Source organism: Lynx canadensis, chromosome D4 (genome assembly GCF_007474595.2).
Source record: "Lynx canadensis isolate LIC74 chromosome D4, mLynCan4.pri.v2, whole genome shotgun sequence".
Taxonomy (NCBI): domain Eukaryota; kingdom Metazoa; phylum Chordata; class Mammalia; order Carnivora; family Felidae; genus Lynx; species Lynx canadensis.
Genome location: NC_044315.2, coordinates 41655321 through 41674654, shown reverse-complemented (window position 1 = coordinate 41674654; position 19334 = coordinate 41655321).

Below are 19334 nucleotides of genomic sequence, written 5' to 3'. Positions count from 1 at the left end.
CTTCAATAAATGTAAGGACATCAATGTCCTCATGTATTAAAATATCTAATTGTTGCCCAAAGGAACACAGCATCACAATGAAATTCTAAAAATAATACTTTTAATTTTTAAAGTTTATTTTTGCAGTATCCATATATGTGTATAAATGGATATGTGTGTGCAGATATCCAAACACACACACACACACACACACACACACACACACACACACACTTTTCTTCAGGTCTAACACAGAACTAGTGGTCTAAAAATGTGCTACAAACATAAGGTCACCTTTCCAACTTCAGAGGTAGTAGAGGTGGCCAGGAGGAAAAGAGAGGATCTCTTTCAAGTTTGGGTGTGACCTTGGGTCTCTATGATCTTTAAGGACCAGAACAAAGATGTGTGGAGGGCCAGGCAGCCTTGGTTGTGTTGGCAGTCGAAGTTCAGCGTGCCCTGTTTTCATCCTCCTTGGACAGGCCCGGAGTGCCAGGTGTGATTTTTTGGTTCTCTGCCCAGGTTTGCAGGAATGGTAAATGGTGCCAGTCACATTCAGTCATGGCCAGAAAGAGCATCCGGATCGTGAGCATATTGTACAGAGTCAGAGGAGGCCCCAGCCAGGCACAGAGCTTTGGAAGACAGAGAGTTCCAGGCACTCTTTTTGGGATAAGGTAGAATATCTTTAGGATTCAAAGGAAAAAACTCTTCCTTATGATTTACCCAGGCAAAGAATAAAACCAGAATTTTGCACTTGAATTGCACGTGTCTTTTTCATAATGCTAAACCCCAAGAACATTCTTTGCCCTTCAGTTTTTGCACTGGTCGCCTTTAACATGGAAACATGGAAACTGGACTGTTTAACTGATCTTAGTACTTCTTGAAATACTATCGTTTTGTGAAAGGAACAAATGAAAGGGAACCATTGTTCTGTAGACCATCTCATCACTAGCAATGTTGCTGTTGAAAAAATGGACTGATCCTTCCTAAAATGGGTCTTGTTCATTCAAAAACGTTTCTCTTCTTTCAAGTCTTTGGGCAATTTAAGGGGGAAAAAAGCAATAACCCATATTAAAATGATTAAGTATGAGGATGTTTGCTATTATAGAGACAATGCTTCAGAAGTAAATAAATGTAAAAGTGAAACCTTTACTCATTGTGAAAGAATAATTGTGATGTTTTGATTTTGAAAATATAGTCTGCAAATGAACTTCTCAAAATATATTCTTTAAGTCCTCAAGAATGTATGACTATGGAAAAAAAATAATTACCTTTTCAACTCGAGAGGAGGAAAACTGTTGGAACAGTTTAGGCAATGCCTATCCAATAATAAAAAAAAATGTTTCTTGGACCACAGTTCATTCTCTAAACCTTCAAAAGCCTATCATTTATCATTAATTTTGAAATAAAACAGGAAATACCTGTACTAAGAGAACCTTTGAAAACAAGCAGAATAATTGGCAAGGAATATTTTGGGAGGCACTGACAATAATGTAATGCCTGGATTAGTTTTGCAAAAAAAACTTGAAATTGTAGCTGGGAGGCATATGTAGCTAAAGATTCAGCATTCCAGTGCTGAGCATTATAACTCAGTTCTCTTGATATTCTGACATATTCTTTAACAAAAAGCACATGGAAGATGTTCCCAGAACCCAACTGCAGAGGTCCTGTGTGAATCAAACCTCCACTGCAGGGGCCAAGCTCATAGACAGAACTGGCATAAAGCAATTCAAGTATGTGGTGCCCGGCGGTTTTTGACAATGAGGGAAAACACTTCTAAAATATGTCATGTATGGCTGTGTGAGTGAGTGTATATGGGTACACATGTATGTAATCCTAGCCTGCTTCATTTAGAAAAGAACTCTGGGATGGCCAAATTTGTCTTTTAATCTGGCTTCATTCTCAAATTGCTAACATCAGTCTTTGAAAGGAAATAAAAGTTTATAGGATTATCATTGTGATATCCATCTAAAATGTCCACACTTTTCCCCAAAAAGGCCTTGGATTTTCCTACCCTGTGTGTGTGTGTGTGTGTGTGTGTGTGTGTGTGTGTGTTTAAGTAAGCACCACACCCACTGGGGGGCTCCAATTCACTACCTCAAGATCAACTGTCACATGCTCTGCTGACTGAGACAGCCAGGCTCCGCCCCTGCATTCCCTGTGTGTCTTAGAATACCTTCTCTTTGGACTCCATTCAAAATTCAAAATTATTTGGTATATCCTCTCTTATATTAATGGTATATCCTCTCTTGATATTTGCAACTAAACATGATCTCCTTCATTCTGTATCCCCCCCTTTTCTTTTTTTTTTATTAAAAAAAAATTTTTTTTTTTTAACGTTTATTTATTTTTGAGACAGAGAGAGACAAAGCATGAACGGGGGAGGGTCAGAGAGAGGGAGACACAGAATCTGAAACAGGCTCCAGGCTCTGAGCTGTCAGTACAGAGCCCGACGCGGGGCTCGAACTCACGGACCGCGAGATCATGACCTGGGCCGAAGTCGGCCGCTTAACCGACTGAGCCACCCAGGCGCCCCACCCCCCCCTTTTCTAAAGTTTATTTATTTATTTTGAGAGAGAGTGTGCGTGTGCGTGTGGGAGGTGCAGAGAGAGAGGGAGAGAGAGAATCTCAAGCAGGCTCTGTGCTGTCAGCACAGAGCCCAACTCCAGGTTCCATCTCACAAACCATGAGATCGAGACCTGAGCCAAAATCAAGAGTCAGATGCTTAACCAACTGAGACACCCAGACATCCCATTTTTTTCCCTTTATTATGACACATTTTTCTTGACCTTGAATTACGTTTATGAACTGCTACATCACTCTCCTCTTTTCCCCTTCCCTCACCCCTACAAACACTAGGTAGTAAATGTTTTTGGAAGAAAATGCATTCCTTTCACCTATATAACACTGCTTAGTACAGAGACTTTGTAAATAGCTGATACTCAAAAAATGTTTGATGTGAATTTTTATGAACTGAATTTCTGAACTTTTCAATGTTAATTGGAATGAGACAATTCACTGTTATTGGTTCTTTGGATCTATTCAGAAAACTTTTTCTTCAAAAGCATTTAATATAAAGTACTTACTTTTTCTTTTTTTTTGTTTCCATATTCATTTCCTTCTTTCCTCCCTACCTTCCTCCTTTCCTTCTTACTTCCAACAGTAATTGGCATCTGGAAATTAAATAACACAAAGAAAAGTAAGAAAATATGGATCAAAATTTAGAATTTAATATTTCTGACAAAGCTATAAAGCATATTCTAGATTAAGACAAAGACCTGTCTGATATATTTATCTTAACAAAAAAGATACTTAAAATATCCCCCCCGCAAAAATCCTATGTAGTAAGACTTTAAATTAATTCCAAGTTTTTCTTTTTTTTTTTTTTAATTTTTTTTAACGTTTATTTATTTTTGAGACAGAGAGAGACAGAGCATGAACAGGGGAGGGTCAGAGAGAGGGAGACACAGAATCCGAAACAGGCTCCAGGCTCTGAGCTGTCAGCACAGAGCCCGATGCGGCGCTCGAACTCACAGGCTGTGAGATCATGACCTGAGCCGAAGTTGGCCACTTAACCGACTGAGCCACCCAGGCGCCCCCCAAGTTTTTCTTTAAACTATAGAGGCCTTCTCCATACCAATGACTTTTTCATCAAGAAATAAATCATTCAAAATAGGACAGTGGCTTAACCTTAAACTACATTTTAGAAACCAGATTGGGAAAAAGGTAGTTCTGTTTTAACCCCCATCCCATCTCCACTGCTCCAGTGCTTAGCACTAAAAAGACAAATTGCTCAACCATTCTAACCTGCCTCCAAGATTAAAAGGGAATTATTCAGTCATTTGTTCACAAATATTTACTGAACACCTACTGCATGCCAGATGGTCTAAGTGTTAAATTTAATAAAAGGGGGAAAAAAAGCATTTCAACCCCAAATGAATATAACGTGTTCTATTTATGAAGGAAGCTGGCTTAATTTATGGCAGTGGGGAAATAGGGTTGCCAGATAAAAATGCAAGATACCTAGTGAAATCTGAATTCTGGATAAACAACGAATACATTTTTGTGTAATACATGTTCATGTGGTACCTGGGATGTACTTCGACTAAAAATTGTTTATTGTTTAACTGGAATTCAGATTTCACTGGGTATCCTGTATTTTTATTTGCTAAATCTGGCGACCTTAGAGGGAGAGGACGAGCTACGCTGCTGCCTTGTCTCTGCAGAAGCTAGCTGGTGCTGGGAGAATGAAATCCAGGACAGACCTTCAGTGAAGCACGTAGCACGTGGATGGTGAGGCTTAAAGCATGCATAAATACACAGCGAGGGCAGAGAACTGAGATGTAGGAGCTGATTATTTTGCATAATAAAATTATATGTTATTAGGGGGCTGATACTGCGTAAGAAAAGGGAAAAGAATTGGGGTAAGGTAGTAGGAAGCTGGAGCCCAGGCAGAAAAGCCTAGTTTTGGTTGTTCACACTTCTATGATAACTGTTCTTCATCTTCCCAAATCTATGGCAGAGTGTGCTGCAAATACACATTTATGTGTACGTAAACAGAGGAATAGGAATGTTTTAATTTTTGAGAGAGAGAGAAAGAAAGTGAGCGCACTCCTTTATTGAGAGAGAGAGAGAGGCAGAGGCAGAGGGAGAGAGAATATTAAGTGGCCTCCATGTGTGCAGCACGGGCGTAGAATCTGACATGCACTCGATCTCATGACCTGAGCTGAAATCAAGTCAGACACTTAACCGACTGAGCCACCTAGGTGCCCAGGAATGTTTTAAACAGTAATGCTCACTTCAGTCTTCAGGGCTCTCGTTCTTTGAGGTTCCAGCCATATAGCTTTACTGCAGACATAAATGAAGTAAACTGGGCCAATACTTTTTGGTTCAGTTATACTTTGTTCTTGGTACACAGCTGCTGCTACAGGATCCTTGGTCTTCTGGAGCTGGCAGGGAATCTGTGTCAGCTGTTGCCTGGGGTCCTAGGGCCAACCTAGATATTTGTAATAAGTACCCAGAAGAAAGTTACCCTTCATTTCCTAGAAGCCAATAAAGTTCTTCCGTTTAAACTTTATGTCTGTGGATCTCACTCCAGGGGCATGTAGAAATCATTTTCTGCTGACTGCTCCCAAAGGTTGAAGCCAGCAGCCAGTGTTTTCATGCATTATCAGATGATAGATTCCTAAAGAACCCTCACAAAAAGTTGGCCATATCTGCCTGGCATTTTTTGCTCAGGGCCCATAGTCACTGGCCTTGCTCCATACCCTCTGGGTCTCTGGGATTCTATATCCCAGCTGGCTGTCAGGTAGGATGTCCCACTAGCCCCCTCTCCTGCTCTTCTGTGGCTGGGCCCATTTGGACAGCCTTGAGTACATCCTTTTCCATACTAGGAAGGCTCACACTCTCCCAGCCTGCCATTCTGAAGCCTTGCTTTTACTCTGTCCCTTTCACTTTGGAATCTTCCCCCTAAGAACTGGAATCTAAAATATATTGGCTTAATCACGGTGCGACCGTTCAGCTTCTCTCTCAGACTTCTGCTCCCTTTTTGTCCCACACTCCAGCAATCTCCTTCCCTTGAGGCTCATGGCTCCCTCCGTCAGCCTTAGCTGCCAGGATATCTTGTCACCATTGAGGATTGTCCTCTCACTTGTCTCCTGGGACCTGAACACAGACCATCTAATTCCATATTTCTTTTCTGTCTTAGAACTAAGAATGGTATGCCTTAGATAAGGTGTGAGAATTGCTACCTTGCACTTTCACGAGAGAGTGGGTAGAAGAAAAAGACCATACATGATTCATGCTCACTGCTATGGCAGACAGACTCAGTGATAAACTCCATGGCTGCAGACAATCAAAATATATACCTTGCTCACATAACAGAATGGGTTGAAAGCTGGCTTTTTCTCTACATGGTAACCCTGGGACAAGGGTCCTTCCATACTGTGGCTCTACTATCTAATAGGGCTTCAGATTTATGTGCATTGAGTCTCTGATGCATTGACGGGAAAAGAAAGGATGGAGAACACAACACAACTCACACCCACTTCTTAAACATCTTGGGTGGAATCACGCTTTCATCTAGATGCAAGGAGCTGGGAAATGTATGTGGTCCCTAATCTGGCAGCCACTATCCAGGGACAACTCTGTCATGGAAGTAGACATTGCGCTTCTCTGCCACAGATGGTAATCTTTAATTGCCCCACACTAAAAGCTTCCACACTAAGAAAAAATGAATATGTAACATTGTTAAGACAGCTTTCATCAAACAGACCAAATAAATAGTGAATAAAAAATTTATGTGCAGAAGGAATGGAAAACAAAGTGGTTTAAGCATTCTTTGAGTATTTTACCTATAGTGTCCTCTTCCTCTTACATATAATGGTATACATAACTGTATGTATCTTATTTGTCAATCTCCTATAGTTAAACATAGATAATTGAGATATAACAGTGTATAACTGGTTTCTTAACTGCCTGTAGCTAAACACACCTACTTGAATAAAGTAGACCTAAGGGATATCAGGGCTTTCTCATTTTTTGTTATTGCATACAGAGTAAAAAAAGCACAAAGGTATAAAGGTCTGAGAATTCTTGCTAAGCAGATTCATTCAACGTACAGTAAGTGTCTACTATTCTCTCAGTCATTATCCTGGGCATAAAAACATCAGAACAATAAGCAGGGTCCCTACTCTCAATAATGGATAATGGAGTAAAAGGGAATGTCAAAGTGGTTCCACTCTTGAAATTACACAATGCTGAGTTTATCCTTTCAGAAGAGAGGACTAGATGTCAGAATCTGCTATAACTGGTGGGGGAAAAATACCTTCACAAATGCACAAATGTTGTATAGATTAACTGTGTTGCTGGGGGGAGATGTGTGTAGAATCTGTCTTATTATCAGGGCTGGTCATATTATTACAGGGCATATAGCTGCCTACATGATATACTTTAAGAAGGTATGTATTATGTATGGTCCATTTTTTTTAAGTAGGCTTCATACCCAGTGCAGAGCCAAACACAGAGCTTGAACTCATGACCCTGATATCCAGGCCTGAACTGAGATCACAAGTCAAATGTTTAACCAACTGAGCCACCCAGGCACCCCAAATAGTGGGAGATTTTTAGAAGAAATGAGGATGAACTTAGAATGTTTTGGTATGTGTGGTTCTTGATGGCAAATCATTTTCCATTACTTCCTTGACCTGGAAGGCCACAACTTACTGATAAGTTAATATCTGGAGCCAATATTGCACATTATCACTCTTAGCAATGAAGCAAATGGACCAGAGGACCAAAAGTTGAAAGGGAATCAGGGAGGCTTTGTTGGGCTGGCCATGTAAGTAGGAGTCAACCTAGAGTAATCCCAAATCAGGAGTGAGGAAAAATTACTACTTTTAAGGGTTAATGCTATTGTAAACCTCTGCTACTCATGACAATGCACCCTTTTTCCCCGTGGCTTGTCAGGGGAAAAAAATCTAAAATTTTTTTAGATTGTGAATATTTCTTCAGAATTCGGAAGTTGAGTTATTGATTTGAACAGGTTTGTTTTTTTTTTTTTTTTACACCATTAGGGATGGAAAATTGGCACAAGGTCCACTGAGAATGGCAATGTGCAGGCCTTATCCCAGACTGCCAAGCACATAAAGTACTTTTTCAGACTCCCAAACCTACCACATCTTTTGGTTTTCCCTGTTTGAACTCAGCTCTTATCAGGAACCTTGTCATGAAGATCCACTAGATGGAAATAATACCTTCAACCTGCCATTTCCCTTTGTTGACCTCTTTTATTGCATTTACTGTATTTTATGGTGTTATTATTTGTGTGCTCCTTATTTCTCTTACTTGATGGGAAACTGTAGGCAGTCAAATGTGGTGGCTAAGAACATACTAGAGTCAGACAGATCTGGAAGAGCCCCACCCAGGCCACTTGATAAGTGTTTGATCTCAAAGCAATAGACAACTTCTTTAGGCCTTGATTTCTTCCTCTGAAAATGGATATTGAATAGTAAGTGAAATACCAATAGTGTGATACTTGGAATATAGCACTCAATGAGTGTTAGCTACTTTTCTTAGAGCCTTTTCCTTTGTTAGTTAATTTAATAACTTCGGTTTCAGGAAGCCAGTGTTCTTAAAGCCATTTCCCTGAGGAGAGCCCTGTACTTTAGAGGTTATATCAACTTTCTCAAGGTTACACAGCTGGTTGGTAGGAGAATCTAAATTTGAACTCCAATAGTGTCTGGGCCACCTCTCTTTCCAGGACAGCAAGGAGCCTCTATTTACTCACATCAATAATTGACTTATTTAAAAAAAAATTAATGTTTATTTATTTTTGATAGAGGGAGACAGAGCATGAGTGGGGGAGGGGCAGAGAGAGAGAGAGGGAGACACAGAATCCAAAGTAGGCTCCAGGTTCTGAGCTGTCCGCATAGAGCCTGACACAGGGCTTGAACTCACGAACCATGAGATCATCACCTGAGCCGAAGTCGGACACTTAACTGACTGAGCCACCCAGGAGCCCCAATAGCTGATTTATACTCTGAGGTTTTAATGACAATTTTTGTGTGTGTGGTTTTTTTTCCCCATGAAATAAATAGGCTCCAGTAGGGATGGACCTTGACTCAAGTATCCCTGTGATCATCTCAGAAAGAGAATTTAGTAGGCATTCAGTGCTTTATAACTTGAAAATTAAGAAAAGATACTATTTTTAATTCTGAGCACTGACTTATTAATGTAAGAAAATGTTTAAATTTCTCTCATTCCAAAATATTTCACTCATGCCATGGTGCTAGAGTTCCTAAATGCTGTAAAGTATAAGAAGAATATAATTTTATTACATTTCTGAAAAAATACATTATAGTCTCTGAACTTTATTTCTCTGTAGCTTAAGAGTCAAAGACAGAGAACACCTAATTTAATTCTGTGGATATTTCCCCAAAAGGGGTTCAGATGATGGTGATGACACCAAATCCTGCTAAAAATCTTTCCGGTTTAGTTATTCTTGCACTAAAAAAGAAAGGCAGACAATTGAGATTTTAAAACACTTAAACAGCATTCTAATGCAAAACTGAGTTTTAATTTTTAAATAGACTACTTTGCAAAAAATATATAAAGCTCATTTTTATCATTCCTCTTTATTCCTCTACAAATTCTATCACAATCATAAAATGGTAAGTTACAGATTTTTTAAAGAAAGTATTTCACCAAAAGAGAATTAAAATAACAATTACTTTTAATTGTTTTCTGCTCACCGACCATACTTACCAAATTAACTTATACCATTACAGAAAATATTTTAGTTCTGAAATACTGAAATAGTCTTTATTCCACATAATATTTCAAAACTTCTCTCAGTTGATCTCAGGTATTCATTTCAATGGAGCTTTTCTTTGGTCACTCAATAATTCAACTAACATTTATTGAGTGCCAATTACATGCTAGGCACCGTGCTCAGAGCTGAGGGACACAAGGCTGAAAAGATACATTCCCTACACTCAACAATCTCTCAGCAGACATTTAATGAAGAATTTTATTTTCCTGTTACAGTAAAATAAGCAGATACAAATTCCTCTAAGCATCATTAAGTACCCTCTATTTTAAATATGTCTCTCTTGACGTAAGACTCCACTATTTAATGCACTCAATGCACTGTTGAAGATTTTTAACCCTGAATCTGATGTTTTATTAGTTTCATCTCAAGCTACATTTGCTGACACCAATGAAGAGTTTTTGTCATTTATTCATATGATAAATATTTGACTGTCACCATGTATAAGGCAACACCATGTTCATTTCTCTGCAGGCTAAAAGCCACCAGTAAGTGGATACAAAAACTTAATGGAAAAGGTAGGAGCCTGAGCTGGAACTTTGGGTAAATAAAAAGGAAAACATATTTTCCAGTTACTGGCACTTGCATGAGGGTTAATGAGCATGATACTCATTTAACTGGATGAGTATTTCGTCTTCTCAAGGGATTTGCCAGCCACCATGCCTGGTATATATTAAGAAATGGGTTTTAAAATTTTTTTTTAAGTTTATTATTTTGACAGAGAGAGAGAGAGAGAGAGAGAGAGAGAGAGAGAGAAAACGAATGAGTGGGGGAGGGGCAGAGAGAGGGAGACACAGAATGTGAGCTGTCAGCACAGAGCCTGAAACGGGACTCAAACCCATGGACCATGAGATCTGTGAGAGCTGAAATCAGATGCTTCGACTGAGCCACCCAGGTGCCCCACGAAATAGGGTTTTTAATCTAGAATCCCTTCCTGCTTCCTAATCCTGAAACTGCATTTAAATGACTAAGTGGACCCTGCCTCCACTTTTTCAAAGATTCTAGTCAGCTTCAGTCAGTTAGATCCTAGCTTCTTGTCCTGGTTCTTCTCCAGAGTCAGGAATGTGCACCAACTGATTAACAGGGGCTGGAGTGAGGTTGATAAGAATGACTTATGTTCAATATTATACAATTCTATGATATTTTCTAACACAGAGTGTATTCGTTCTTTTAAAACAGTTAAAAATTCAAAGACTACAGAACCATATTCTCTGGAGTCAAAGGTAGCTTTCAGCTCCCCAAAGGGCCTCCCAAATATTAAGACTCAAAAATGTAAGACAAGTAAAAGGAGTTGGGGAGAGGGAGAGCTTTTCTAATCAGATCCCTCTATACTCCCACTTCCGGCTTTTCTTTGCTAAGTGGCTCTATCTCTCCACATTTATTCAGCCAAGTGTGTGCTGCCACTCTTCCCCATGGAGAGGAAGGAGAGGCACTGTATAGGTAGAACTTCCTTAAGTTTAAGTTAGTACATTTAAAAATAGAAATATGCCTGAAGGTTAATATGTGTGTTGTGGGGTGGTGATGGGAAATACGTTGTGAGGTAAAGGGGAGTAGTTAAAAACTGATTTTGGAAATCTAGCTCTGGGAGGTTCAGTTACTGGCCATTGTCACACTTGACACATAGAAGCACCAGAACCAGAACTCAGGCATTTTGCTGCAGGTCTGAGGTCTTCCCACAGCTGCCTTAGAGGGGTTTCATGGTTCAGGTCTTTCCAGTCTTGGACCTTAAAGTCAGTTGTAAGCGGTGATTGATCACCTGTTTTCTGGGGACAAATTTTATCTACCAGATGAGCACTTCTGTGAGTCCTGAGCAAACCGGTACCCTTCAAGTAACTAGTTTACTCATAATGAATTCAGTTTCTTAACATTCTCTGTTCTTTACATGCCATGACACCATCCTGGAAATTAAGTGGTTTTTTTTTTAGAATGGTTGAAGCTGAACCTCGGCGACAGAGGAAAACTACCTGGGAGAGTTGACCCTCTTTCTGCACCTTCAGTTGTGCTCTTTTGGGTCCTTTGACTAGGACCATCTTGAGTATATAATCTGAATGTGGACCGCTCCATTTTAGTCTCTGTTCCAGTGTCAAGTCCCTGGATGCCACAGGCCTGTCCAAAATCTTGAGATTTTGAAGATTAAAAAAAATAGCAATGCATCTTAAGGCCTCCTGGAATAAATTTATGTATAGATAGTTTGCAGTTCAGATCGATGTGTTTTTAGAACTTGATAATAGTGCAGCCTCTGTTGGTTAAGCACATCAGTGTTCCATTATTGGAATAAAATTTGGTGGCATGCCAAATGTCTTCTGATTTGATTATCAGAATGATAGCCAACTTGAAAAAGTAACCTAGCATCTGTGAAATTCCTTATCACTGAGATAACTGATTTTATATTGACATTTTCTAGTTTCTTCATTTGCTTTTGCTTTTCTTCCTGAGCAGCATATTTATTGTTGTTATTTTGGATCACTTTTTGTGATGTTGGTATTAAGTGAGACAGCTATGTAAACAAGTTGCAAGGGATTATTAGTTTATCAGTGGAAGAATGTCTGGTCCATTGCCAAGATTCATTGATCTGTTTATTATGACTCTACTCAGTACAATTTTAGTGGCAATTTAAAAAAATGGTCTTAGGGTTTCATTTACAGAAGTCCACTGGTTCATTTATTAACCCACATTTGAGGGCTAACTTGCTGTATAATCTTACTAGCATTATTATGACAGTTGTTGTAACACACCGCAGCCAGGGAGCAATATCCCAATTATACGTTCCATTGTTTCACTTGTGATATGAGAGCAATACAAATTGTTGATGATAATTATGTTGATTTTCACCAGTTTGCAAATTAGTAAATTAGTACATTTAGAAATATAAATATACCCGAAGGCTAATATGTGTGTTGGGGCTAGTTAACAAGTATTTATTGAGTGCCTATGGTCTTTGTGGTGGACTATAACAGTCACAGTATAGGGATACCAGCAATGGTGTAAAACAAACAAGGAACCTGCCTAGCACAGGGTATAGTTTCTGCCAGATAAAAATGGAAGTACCTTACTAATTGACTTAGTCTTTCCCGGTAACAACCAACCCTAAACTTAATGGCATAAAACGATTTATTATTGCCCACAATTCTGTGGGCTGGCTGGGCTATTCTTTGGCTGTTGTTACCTGGGCTTAGTCGTGCTAGAGAAGCATCCTGCTGAAGGGTCAGCTAGGTTGGAAGGAATAGCCTCGTTCACATGAATGGCAGTTAGTGCTGGCTGTGGGCTGGGTACCTTGTTTCTCTTCCAGGTGGCCTCTCATCGTCCAGTAGGCTAAACCAGCCTCCTTATGTGTTCTCAGGGTGATGGTCCAAGAGCGTGAAAGAGGAAACTGCAAGGCTTCTGCAGATATAGCTTCAGAATTTCATACCATCATTTCTGCTATGCTCTCTTGATCAAAGTAAGACACAAGTCCAGCACGGATTTACAGGAGTGGAGAAACAGACTTGATGAAAGGAAAGGCAAAGACACATTATAAAGGTGTGCATAAACCAGGATGGGTGGGATCCAGACCATATGTTGCAATTTACCACACCTGCCTTGTATAAATGAGGCTTTTACAAGGGTTATCCTTGCATTTCAAAACTTCTATTCTTTTGTTATGGATGATTATATAAACACCCGGCTCTTGGGGAACCTGGGTGGCTCAGTCTGTGAAGCATCTGACTTTTGATTTTAGCTCAGCTCATGATTCCTCGGTTCGTGAGTTTGAGCCCCACATCAGGCTCTGCATTGCCGGTGCAGAGCCTGCTTGGGATTCTCTCTCCTTCCCTCTCTGCTCCTCCTCCACTCACATGCATTCTCTTGCTCTCTCTCAAAATAAATAAATAAACTTAAAAAAAAACACAAACCCAAAAAACAAAAACCTAAAAACCCAGCTCTTCTCATACCTGAAGTCTGTGTAAGTTCCTTTTCTTATGTTCAATTTAAGTTCTTCAAGTGCTAAAGAACTTGTATACATGTTTTTTTGTTTTTTGGGTTTTTTTGACAGCAAGAGTATGTGGGCAAGCTAGTGCAGGGGAGGGACAGAGGGAAAGGGAGAGAAAATCTTAAGGCTCCACGCCCAGCACAGGACTCAATCTCACAACCATGAGATCACGACATGAGCTAAAATTTAGAGTTGGATGCTTAACCCACTGAGCCACCCAGACACTCCCATGATTTTCTCTTCAAAGCTTCTGGTCTAATGTTCTGAAAACAGTTGGTCTCTATTTGACTTAATATTCAGTTTTAAAATAGTGTACTGTAATGTATTTTTCAAAAAACTGCTAGAAGGAGGGCCTAGCTGGCTCAGTTGGAAAAACTTGCAACTCTTGATCTTGGGGTGGTAAGTTCGAGCCCCACGTTGGGTGTAGATATTACTTAAATAAACAAACTTAAAAAAATTGCTAGAGGAAAATAATCATAGAACTCTGGACACAAAGAGGAACTAATTAACATTCTGTTCCCCAATATTTAAGTCCAGTTATCTTCAGTTGCTTTTAAAATTTTAAGCATGGGCAGTGGGGGGTGCTTGGGTGGCTGAGTTGCTTAAGCGTCTGACTCTTGAGTTGGGCTCAGGTCATGATCTTACAGTCGTGAGTTCAAGCCCCACATCAGCTCTGCACTGACAGCGTGGAGCCTGCTTGGGATTCTGTCTCCGCCTCTCTCTGCCCCTCCCCTGCTTGCTCTCTCTCTCTCTCTCTCAAAATAAATAAAAATAAACTCAAAAAAATTTTTTTAAGCTGGAAGACATTTTCCTCTTTAAACTTTTAAAGAATCTTCTCATGAAAACAATGGGTTCTAAAGTAATAGTATAGTACTCCAGAAAATAAGGTGTTAAGTGTACACCAATTTAGATGTGTTCCATATTTAGAATAAATGTACTCATATTATTTTCTGTTATTGCACATTGCTTCTGTATTAGAACACCAGATTTGATTCACAGATCCCCAGGAAATAAGTCTTTGCACAATGAAGGTGACCATGCAATTTATTTATAATTTAAATCATGTTCAGAATAGGTTATTCATTCAATGATTCCTAACTCAAAAGATGCAAAGTAATGTATCTAGTTGAAATGCTCTGTCTCACTCTTTTCTCCCTCACTGGCAATTGGTGCCATCAATTTCCTGTGCATTCTTCTGGAATATGTTATCCATATACATGCAAATATAAAGAGATTCCCTTTTTCTTCTATAGGTAGCATACTATATATGATGTTCTTCACCTTGCTTTTTCTCATTATATCTTATTCCATTTCCGTATTTCATTCTTTTTTAGAGCTACATAATATTCAACAGTATAGCTATACCATACTTATTCAATCAGTACCCTACTGAATGAACACTTACGCTGTTTCCTACCTTTTGCCATTCCAAACAAAGTTACAATGAATTACTAGGTCACTTTCCTCAAGTGGAAGTATATTTAGGATTTCCTAGAAGTTTGAAAAATATGTACATCTATATTTGTGAAGAATATTGTTAAGTTGCCTTCTGTAGCAGCTAAATCAATTTATATTTCTATCAGAAGTGTGTGCATGAGGGGGTGTCTGGCTGGCTCATTTGAAAGAGCATGTGACTCTTGGCTATTATTGACTTTAGTAATTATTATTACAACTTTCTTTTCTACTATGCCTTAAAGTCAACAAAATAATATATTCTGAGTTATGTGAACAACAGTGGGTTAGGTTTTACTATGCTAATTTTGCTGGTGATGATCTGGAAAATCAAGTGTTTGTCCTATATAACTTGTCTAGAGTTGTGTAGCAAATAGGGATCAAAATCTGGTCTGGAAGTCAGGTTTTCTAGTAGCTCAATGAAGCAGTTGTAAATTTTGCTAGATGCTAACTTGTCCATTTACCCAGACGTATGGCACCAAAATAGCTTCATATTTTGTAATTATTAAGCACTAGGAAAATAATATAGACTATGAAAGATAGCAGAGCCAATCCTAGGCAAGATGGAAATTCTAAAGTTTCCTTGAATTTATACCTATTCTTCTCTGGAAAAATCTAGAGTACAAAAGGTTTTATCACTTCTTGATACTGTCTCTGAAAGTAAGTGTAGGGTTTAAAAGGCATTGTTCACCATCTCCCCCTCTAACACACACTCCATGGTCTCCATAGAGAAAAGGAAACCTGTATTAAACAAGTTAGTGTCTGGCAAAAATACCACAGACTGGGTGGTTTAAATTACAGACATTTATTTCTCAAAGTTCTGAAGGCTGAAGTCTAAGATCAAGGTGTTGGCCAATTCAATTATTGGTGAGAGCTCTCTTCTTAGCTTGCAGATGGCTGCCTTTTCTCTGTCTCTTCACAAGGTAGAGAGAGAACATCTCTTCTTTCTTCCTCTTCACATAAAGTCACTAATCCCAGCAGGAGAGCCCCACCCTCCTGATGTCATCTACCTCTAATTACCTCCCATGCGGTCCATCTGCAAATATCATCATATTGGAGGTTAAGCCTTCAGTATGAATTTTAGGACACAATTTAGTCCATAGCAAAGTCTGTGATGAAATGATGAGGCTCCAGCCTCCCAGTCTCAGCTCTGGAATTGGTGACAATTAGCAACCCATACTTGTCCCAGACTTGAACAAGAACTAAACCCACATCATCTCCATATTGGTATCCCTAGTTGCTTTCTTGCCTTCTTTTATTCTGTATATTCACAAATATCTATTGAGCACCTACTGTGGGCCTTGCATTGTTTTCTAAGTGCCAGGAATAGCACTGAACAAAACCAAAGATCTACACTGATAATGTTTACGTTCTCCTAGGGATAGACAAATAACAAACATTTAATGTTGAAAAGTAATGGAGCTAAGAGGAAGAACAGAGGAGGAGTTCTATGTTTTTAGCACTTCTGAAATTACCTGGAATAGTATTTAAGAAAAAGAACACTAGCTAATATTGAGCTCTTTCTATGTGCTATGTACTGTGCTAAACAGTTTGCTTGGGTTTATTCATTAATCTTCACAAAGCCTAACTCTATGAAATAGTCATTATTATTATCTCCATTTTTCAGATGAGGAAACTATAGCACAGAGAAGTTACATCATCTGTTTTAGAGCACACCATTTGACCACACCATTAGTAAATGATCAAGTCAGGTTTTCAGGTAACATGTGTACTTAATCAGAGTGCCCAATGCCCATTTGTATGAACTTAGGGTAAAGTCTATTCCATTGTTAAACTGAGATATAATTTACATGTCATAAAATTCACTCTTTTAAGGTGTACTGTTTTATAGTTTTTAGTATATTCACAGGTTGTGAAGCCAATGCCAATATCTGGTCTTGGAATATTTTCATCACACCAAAAAGAAATAATGCTCTTTAGTACTTAATCACCATTTCCTCTTCCCCCAGCTCCTGGGAACCACTTCTACTTTCTGTCTTTACGGATTTAGCTATCCAGGATATATCATGTAAATGGAATCATACAATATATAGTTTTTTGTGTCTTGTTTCTTTCACTTACCATAATGTTTTTAAGACTTATGCATTTTGTAGCATGTGTTACTACTATATTCCTTCATATGGCTGAATAATATTTTATTCAATGGACATTAAATCTTTTATTTATCTATTCATCAGTTGATAGACATTTAGGTTGTTTCCACTTTCTGGCTATTATGAACGATGCTGCTATGAACATTCCTGTACACGTTTTTGTGTGGACATAAGTTTTCAATTCTCTTGGGTATAACATGTCTAGGAATGGACTCTATGTTCAACTTTTTGAAGAACTACCAAACTGTTTTCCAGAGTGACTACACAATTTTACATTTTCACCAGGAGTGTTTGAGAGTTCTGAGTTTTCTACATCTATTATTATCTGTCTTTTGATTATCACCAGTCTAGGGGATGTGAAGTAGTATCTTAATGTAATTTTAAAATGCTATAAACACATAATATAAAACGTACCATCTTAACCATTTTTAAGTGTACTGTTCAGTGGCATTAAGTACATTCAGACTGTCATGGGACCGTCACCACCATCCATCTATAGAACCTCTTTCATGTTGCAAAACTTAAACTCTGTACCTCTTAAACAGGAACCCTGCATTCTCCTTTCCCCGCAGTCCATTGCAACCACCATTGTCCTCTTCATTACTATGAGTTTGACTACTCTATGTACCTCATATCAGTGGAATCTTACAGCATTTGTCCTTTTGTGACTGGCTTATTTCACTTAGCATAATGTCTTCAAGGTTCACCGATGTTGTAGCATGGGTTCAATGTGGTTTTTATTTACATTTCCCTGATGACTCATAATGTTCACGTATTTATTGGTCATTTGTACATTTCCTTTGAAGAAATGTCTATTCAGATCCTTTGTCTATAACATAATGACTAATCCTAGACTAAAACCTACTTTATGAATTGTGTACAACATATTTCTAGGTACTTCCTTTACTTTTTTCCTCTAGAATTCATACAATGAGGTGTATCATAATAACTGAAACTCCTGACCCATCCTGATGTGCTTGCTGGCCTAATAAAGAAAACTGTTGGGTACCTGGGTGGCTCAGTAGATTAAGCCTCTGACTCTTGATTTAGGCTCAGGTCATGATCCCATGGTCATGGGATCAGCCCACATTGGGCTCTATGCTCTGTGTAGAGCCTGCTTAAGATTCTGTCTCTTCCTCTCTATCAGCCCCTGTAGACTGCTCACGCATGTGCTCATGCACATGCTGTCTCAAACAAAACAAAACAAAAACAACCCAAAGAAAAATGTTAATTATGTTTATTAGAAATATAAATAATTTTAGAATTCATATGTATTTTAATCAGTCTGATGTTTAAAAATTGGTAATGGATATAGATTCTAATTAATCTTTCATTCCTATTTTCCTCATTTCAGTCCATCTTAGATTGTTGCCTAAATAATTATCAACAGTATAAATGTGATCATGTCATTCCCTAGCTCAAAAGCTTCCATAGCTCCTCATTACCAACCAAAATAAATACAATCTTCTCCATAATCAGACCTTTTATTTTTTTGACTGAAGAAACTGGTAAGAAACTACATTTAATATTATATAAAGAATTAGAACACAAACATATATAAGCAAACACACAACAGAAACAAATCTTTCACAAAAAATTCCTATCCTTATAGCATACAAATGTATTCTGATATTTTGGAATTTTTTTGAAAGTACGAAATGAGATTCACTAAACTGATTTTCAAGATTAAGTTTGGAAAACATCATTCTACAACATGGCCAATCATGGCAAGTTTCTTCAGAGTACAGTAAAACTTACTCCAGTGATTTTCAAACCTAGTTGTACATTAAAATCACTTGGAGAACTGGTGGGGGTGGGGGGTTGGGGGGCAGCAAGCTAATCTAGATCTCCACTCTTAAAAATTCTCATTCATAAGGACTGGGAAGGAGCCCAGAAATCTGTGTTTTTATTAAACCTTCCCAGTTAATTCAATAGTTGTTAATTCAGGGCCAGGTTTAAGATCCACTGTTCTTACCATATACTACTTGCCCTTCCCCCATCTCAAACAAGTATTCTTGCTTTTTTTTTTTTTTTTTTTCAACGTTTATTTTTTTGGGGACAGAGAGAGACAGAGCATGAACGGGGGAGGGGCAGAGAGAGAGGGAGACACAGAATCGGAAACAGGCTCCAGGCTCTGAGCCATCAGCCCAGAGCCTGACGCGGGGCTCGAACTCCCGGACCGCGAGATCGTGACCTGGCTGAAGTCGGATGCTTAACCAACTGCGCCACCCAGGCGCCCCATATTTCTTGCTTCTTACACACTCTTTGTTTGCACATTCATTTTCCTCCACCTGAAATTTGTGCCCTCTGCCTATTGGAATCTTTCCAGTTCTATTTCAAATACCATTTCCTAGTTATTTCTCCAACCAGAAAGGTCTCCCTAGACTTCCTGTGAGTCTTTATTAGGGCTTTGTTGATGGCACTTTTCTTGCCCCACCTCACTGTGCTTATCTTCCTACTATGTTGTAAGCAACTACATTATAATTACCCCTCAGTG